Source organism: Hyaena hyaena, unplaced genomic scaffold (assembly GCF_003009895.1).
Source record: "Hyaena hyaena isolate Hyena2069 unplaced genomic scaffold, ASM300989v1 scaffold_207, whole genome shotgun sequence".
Classification (NCBI taxonomy): domain Eukaryota; kingdom Metazoa; phylum Chordata; class Mammalia; order Carnivora; family Hyaenidae; genus Hyaena; species Hyaena hyaena.
In genome coordinates, this window is record NW_024080836.1 from 601,350 (window position 1) to 608,287 (window position 6,938).

The window sequence follows — 6,938 nt, forward strand, 5'->3', positions numbered from 1 at the left end:
TGGGTCATGATCTCGCGGTTCGTGGGTTCGAGCCCCGCGTTGGGCTCTGTGCTGACTGCCAGCTCAGAGCCTGGAGCCTGTTTCAGTCTGTGACTCCCTCTCTCTCTGACCCTCCCCTGCTCACGCTGTCTCTGTCTCTCTCTCTCTCTCTCTCTCTCCTAGAAATAAATAAAACATTAAAAAAAATAAGACAAGTAAGATACCTAATACACATAGCAGATGGAACTTATCCAATTCTCCCCTATGCCCTTAAAGCTCTTACACGTAGCACTGTACTAAGCAGGAGTAAAATCAAATACAAAGCTAGAGGCCTGATATTTCAGAATTTGCAATGCAACTTGTTATTTAACAACAAAAAAGGACAGCTTTTTTTTAAAATTCTAAGAGACAGCATTCTTCCAGATGCTTAGAGTACTGTAAGTAACCCAAAAGCCAAAAAACAAACAAAATTCTGCCCTCATGAAGCTTATATTCTATATAATATATAAAATACAGACCTATATAATGATACAGATTATGTACAAGTTCAACATGGAATATAGAGGTGGTGCTAATTGCTATGGAAAAAGATAATGTAAGAAAGGGAAGAAAAAGTATCAGGGTAGCAGGTCAGGGAGAAGGGTGTGTTGTAAATTTATTAGAGTGTTCAAGGAAAAGTCTTGCTGAGGAAGTGACATTTAAGAAAAGGCCCCTGAAAGACCAAGGAAGACAGGCAAGCCACGAGCCTTCCTGGATGATGGGTTTCTGAGGGGAGACAATGCGTGAAAAGAACTACAGAGGGGAATTCACATTTGGAAAGGCCTGTAGAAAGGCAAATAACATTGAAACACTGAAACCACAGAAGACAATAACACATCAACAGGAAGAAGAAAGTAGAGCAGGTAGCAGGGACAATGAGTACCACAGCGGAGCTGCCAAGCTCAGTTAGGCCTGCCATCTGGTTTCCCAGCAGTTTCACCGGTGACACCTGTGACATAAATGTCAAGATCAGAAGCCAAGCCAGACCCTGAGAAGCAACAGTCACACCAGGAATAAAGGAAAGCTCACTGCCCCTCAGTGTCCCGAGCCTGAGCCAGAACAGAACGGGGGTGTTGAAGGCGGGACAGCCATGCTCGGCTGCTCGGAAAACCCAAAACCTAGATGGCTATTTGTTGGGTGGACCCAGGAATGGCCTTACGGATACGAAAATACAGCAGCCAAATTTAGCACCTAGAAACAGCTCAATTTCAGACACGTAGACAAGGCAAAAATGTTGCCTACCCTTTAATACCGAGAAATATTTGTTGAAATTTTAGATTAGAAAAGAGATCATCTTTCTGACCATGATGCAGTTTTTTAAAATGAACCTATTGAAAACAGTACCAATTGAGAGTAATAGCTACAAAACAGATACTGTTACAACACTTTTTGTTTGCTTGCTTTCAAGGGTGAAGAGTGTTTTGGTAATGCATGTGTTGTCTATTCAACATGTTGGCAGCTACCTTCACTGGCAAATTCCATTACTTCTAATCAGTCCTGCTGCCTTGTAGAGGGGAAGAATATAGAATGAAGCACTCTGTTCCTCAGTTCATTTAATCTCCTGACATGTAGGGCTTTTTCCTCTTTCTCTCTTTTTTTTTCCTTCTTTTTTCTTCTGTCTTTAGAATAAGGGTGGTTTGTGTCCTGGTCAAATGGATAATGTTGCTGCTGGAATGAATTCAGATCATTTGAAGTAATATATTTTTTGAACAGCAAAGCATTATGATATTGCTTATTCATTTTCTTTTTCTTAACATTATTAAAATACCAAGTTTTGCCTGTAAGAATGAATGAAGTAAGGGTATTTTAAATGAAATGATTTCTTGGATTCCATGTTTAAAAGTCTCCCTATATAACTTCATCTATGTGAATTTTAAAATGGTGGTTAGAACTCATAAGATGTTTAGATTTTGAATAGCTTTCTAGCCATGTACATAGACGCATAAGGCACAAATGTCAGGTCATGTGATTGCCGCCCCACCACACTGCTGCATCACTTTCATCTGTAAACTGAAACAGGAAAAACAGCAGGCTTCGGAAGGAAAAAGGGCAAAAGGCTAAGGAAAACATACTGTGTCCCCCCAATAAAAGCATAATTTACCTTCTACATATTCATTTGCAGGCTCATACTCATGAATGATATTTTCCATTTATTTTTCTCACTCCCAACCAAACAAAATATACTGAATTCACTAAAAGCAGGGACTAATCTGTAAAAAAGCAGCCTCATCACTTGGAAATTATCAAAGGGCAAGAAATGACTCACACATTTTTTGAAAAGTTCAAATCATGATCACATATTTCAAACTGAATATTCTTTGGTTTCTCATAAAAGACACACATTGAGAAAGAGCAAGAGTGAGAGTAAGACAGACCAAGAGGTGGAGGAAGAGGAGGAGGAGGAGGAGGGGGAGGAGGAATCTTTGGAGTTCTATAAAGAAAATATTCTTCCAAATAAAAGATTTGGTAAATTAAAAGGCATGACTTAGATCTAGAATTAAACCTCTACTATTTATGGAATTAGCAGATTCCCCACCCCCCCACCTTGTGTTGGTGCCATAACCAACACTAATTAAAATTATAGGTTTTGTGTTTGGAAGGGGACTTTCCAATAGATCATTTAGTCAGACTGGTTACATTCATTAAAGATTGAACTAAAATCAGAGACAGATGGTTTTGTCTCAGATCTCAGAACAAAGATTTCACAACTTTTCTTGGTTGTCTAGTCAACTTTTTAATCACTGATTAACTTATTCTTTAGTTATAATATCTGTCAATATTAACAAAATCCAGGGGCACCTGGGTGGCTCATTCGGTTGAGTGACGACTTTGGCTCAGGTCATGATCTTGCAGTTCATGGGTTCCAGCCCCACCTCAGGCTCTGTGATGACAGCTCAGAGCCAGGAGTCTGCTTTAGATTCTGTGTCTCCCTCTCTCTCTGCCCCTCCTCCCTTCTCAAAAATAAATAAAAATATTTTAAAACTTTTTAAAAATTAACACTATTCAGATTATTTCTGTTATGGTTTCATTGGATGAAATGGTAGCATCATACATAGCCTGATACAGTATTTATCAGTGAAAAATTGCCAGAATATTTACTTAGCATTCTGTTTATTGACACTGAAAGGATATTTGCCTATTAGTTTAAGCATTATCCAGTGACTTCATTATAATTGCAGTAGAATAAAAACACTGGCTGATGGTAGGCACAATCCCTATAATTTTCAGTATTCAGTCTGCTTCTCTGCCTCTCCCCTTTCATGTTATTTTGATTGTTAATGCTAATTTAATTAATCAGTTCCTGAGACTAAAGAATAATTAAAAGGCATGGACACACAGATTTTTAACATGTTTCATTCTAATTGTCATTTACTATAGAACATTTTCTAATTTTCTTTATGATTTCTTCTCTGACCCATGGATTGACTATTTAGAAATCTGTAGCTTAATTTTTAAAAATGCTTTTTTATAGATACCTTATGGTTATTGGTTTCTAATTTAATTCTACTGTAGTCAAATACTGTGAAATAAATTAAGGCTTACTTCATGGCCTAGCATATGGTCTTTGATGAATGTTTCATGTATACTTGAAAAGAGTGTAAAAAAAAAAGAAAATGTATATTCTGCAGTTGGACATATTATCCTATAAATGTCAATTACATCTTCATGTTTGATAATTGATGCTATTATTCAAGTCTTCTATATCCTTACTAATTTGTTTTCTACTTTTCTATCAACTATTGAGAGAAGATTGTTAAAATTTCTAACAATAATTGTGTATTTGTGTATTTCTCACTTTATTTCTGTCCATTTTGTCTTCTTTTATTTTGAAATTTTATGATATTGTTATAAATATTTGAGAGTGTTAGGTCTTGTTACAAATCAACCCTTTTATTCTTATGAAATGATGATTTTTAACTATGGTAATCTTCCTTGTCACAAAGTCTACTTTATATTATATCAGCTTTCCCATGTTTAGTGTTTACACTAGGCCTTTTGCTATTCTTTCACTTTCAACCTGTCTGCATTATTATATTTAAAATATGTCTCTTGAAAACAGCATATCATTGGATCTTGCATTTTATCCCATCTTCTGACAATCTCAAGAGTAGTGAAAATACGCACCCACTTAGGGACTATGGCAGAATATTCACAGCAGCATTTTCATAATCGCCAAAGCCCAGAAACTACTCAAATGACCATCAGTAGGTGAATGAAAAATTAATTAAGACGTATTTATCCAATGGAGTATTATCCAACAACAAAATGTTATGAACTATTTATACATGTAACAAAATGGTTGAATCCCAAAATGGGTGCTGAGTGAAAGAAGCCAAAAAAAAAAAAAAAAAAAGTACATGTTTTATGGGTTCATTTAGGTGAAGTTTTTGAGCAAAGTTAAGCTCTGGTGTTAGAAATCAGAAAAGTGGTTGTCTCTGGAGTCAGGATGGATTGATTGGGAAAGGGCACTGTGGAGGTAGAGATGTTTTACTCTTGTTTGGGATGGTGGTGACAATCGGAGACTACATTTGTCAAAATGCAAACGAATATGCATTGTATTTTATGAAAATTATCCTTCAGGAAAGAAAAAGGCATGAGTCCAAGCTATACTGCCTTTCTTCTACTTATTTCCCAGAAAGCCTGGGTGACTACAAGTCACTCATGGGTAAGCTGAGACAAGGCAACCATCTTTGTTCAGTCGCTCACTGATCCTCTTTCATTTGAAGAGTGTTCCTATTAGGTATCTTCAATTCACTGTCTCCATGCAGCTAGGATGAGAATATAAGCCTCTCTGGTAGAGATTTATACTTTAATAGGAGGTACAATCCCATTTATGCCTCTAAGATAATTTGTTCTAAGATACTTGGGAGTTTGGCTCTTTGATTTTAATACCATCAATATTCCCTGGAATATTTTAATTCCCAAGGAATTAAAAACCTTATGTAGTCAAACATGTAGAAATGTAAATACCAGTAATAAGCCCAGTAACAGCCATAAGACAACAATGTAAAAAACAATATGAGGCAAGTAGCAAGGTGGTATATGATTTGTTTGTGATAACAATGACAAACTTGAATAGATATTTAAAAAATTTTTACAAAATGTTTGATATACATTATTTTATTTTCATTATTTTTAAATTGAAGTATAGTTTATATAAAATACTATATTAGTTTCAGGTGTGCAACATAGTGAGTCAACAATTCTGTAAGTTATGCAATGCTCACTAGGATAAAAGTATTTATCATTTGTCACTATACAGTGACATAATAATACTATTATTATAATAGTATTGACTATATTCTCTAAGCTAGACTTTTTATCCCTGAGACTTAATTTATTTTTATTTATAAAAACCCTAGAAAGTGGAAAGGAAGTATAAATAACTTCATCTTTTTTTTAATGTTTTTTATTTATTTCTGAGAGAGAGAGAGAGAGACAGAGAGACAGAGAGACAATGTGAGCAGGGAGGGTCAGAAAGAGAGGGAGACACAGAATCTGAAACAGGCTCCAGGCTCTGAGCTAGCTGTCAGCACAGAGCCGAACACGGGACTCAAACCCACGAACTGTGAGATTATGACCTGAGCCGAAGTTGGACACTTAACCGACTGAGCCACCCAGGCACCCCTAAATAACTTCATCTTAAAAGAAACTAAGGTTTTTAGTCAGCATATGTCATTGGCCATAGAAAATAAACAACAGATGCAAGAGTACAACATGTATTTTGACTTCCCTCAAAAAAGGATTTGTTTATTCTATATCTTTTGCTGCTTATAAAAAGTTAAAGGGCTGAAGTAACGAACAAAGACTTCTTTGATGAGGTGGAACTTAGGGTGAGCTTTAGTTTTATTAAAATTTTAAAAAATGTCGGGGCGCCTGGGTGGCTTAGTCGGTTAAGCGTCCGACTTTCGCTTAGGTCATGATCTCGCGGTTCGTGGGTTCGAGCCCCACATCGGGCTCTGTGCTGACTGCCAGCTCAGAGCCTGGAGCCTGTTTCAGAGTCTGTGTCTCCCTCTCTCTCTCTGACCCTCCCCTGCTCACGCTGTCTCTCTCTCTCTCCTAGAAATATATAAAACATTTAAAAAATTTTTTTTAAATGTCTATTTATTTTTGAGAAAGAGAGAGACCATGAGTAGGGGAGGGGCAGAGGAGAGATGGAGACACAAAATCCAAAGCAGGCTCCAGGCTCTGAGCTGTCAGCACAGAGCCTGAGACAAGGCTCAAATTCACAAGCAGTCAGATCATGAGCTGAGCTGAAGTCAGACCCTTAACCAACTGAGCCCCCCAGGTGTCCCTAGGTTTTAAAGGCTGAGCCAGAAATGGAGGGCATTCCAATTGGAAAGGAAATAATGAGCAAAGGCCCAGCCCCAAAGCAGGACCTGGCTCTGCCCTACAAGAGAAAACAAAGCAGGTCAGGACAATAGTAAATGCAAAAGATCAGTTAGACTGGAGTGGAAGTTCTTGCTTAGATGATGTTGCAAATCTAATTAGGGAAAAATGATAGAGGCCAAAGTGGAGATGTCAAATAGGATGTCAAAGGTCAATGGCAACTTGCTGAAGTTTTTAATAAGAAAAGAGAACTATCAAGAAGAAAAGTGTATATTATAAAATATCTTAAGTATTAGAAAATGTTAATATGAAAATAATAATACATCAAGATTACAATTTTAGTACACTAGTGCAAGTAGATGAGCAATAAGTGGGTTATAAAGAAATAAAGGAATTAGGTGCACAAACTTGCTTAAGAAATACTGAGTGTGGGGAAAAGTCAGAGTACATGGAAGAAAACTCTTAAATTGAGGTTAGCAAAACGATAAAATTCACCTAATCACCTCAAACTTATTATTTAATTCATCTACACGATAATTTCTGAGTAAAGACAATTATTAAACTTATCATACACAAGAAGACCCAAAGAG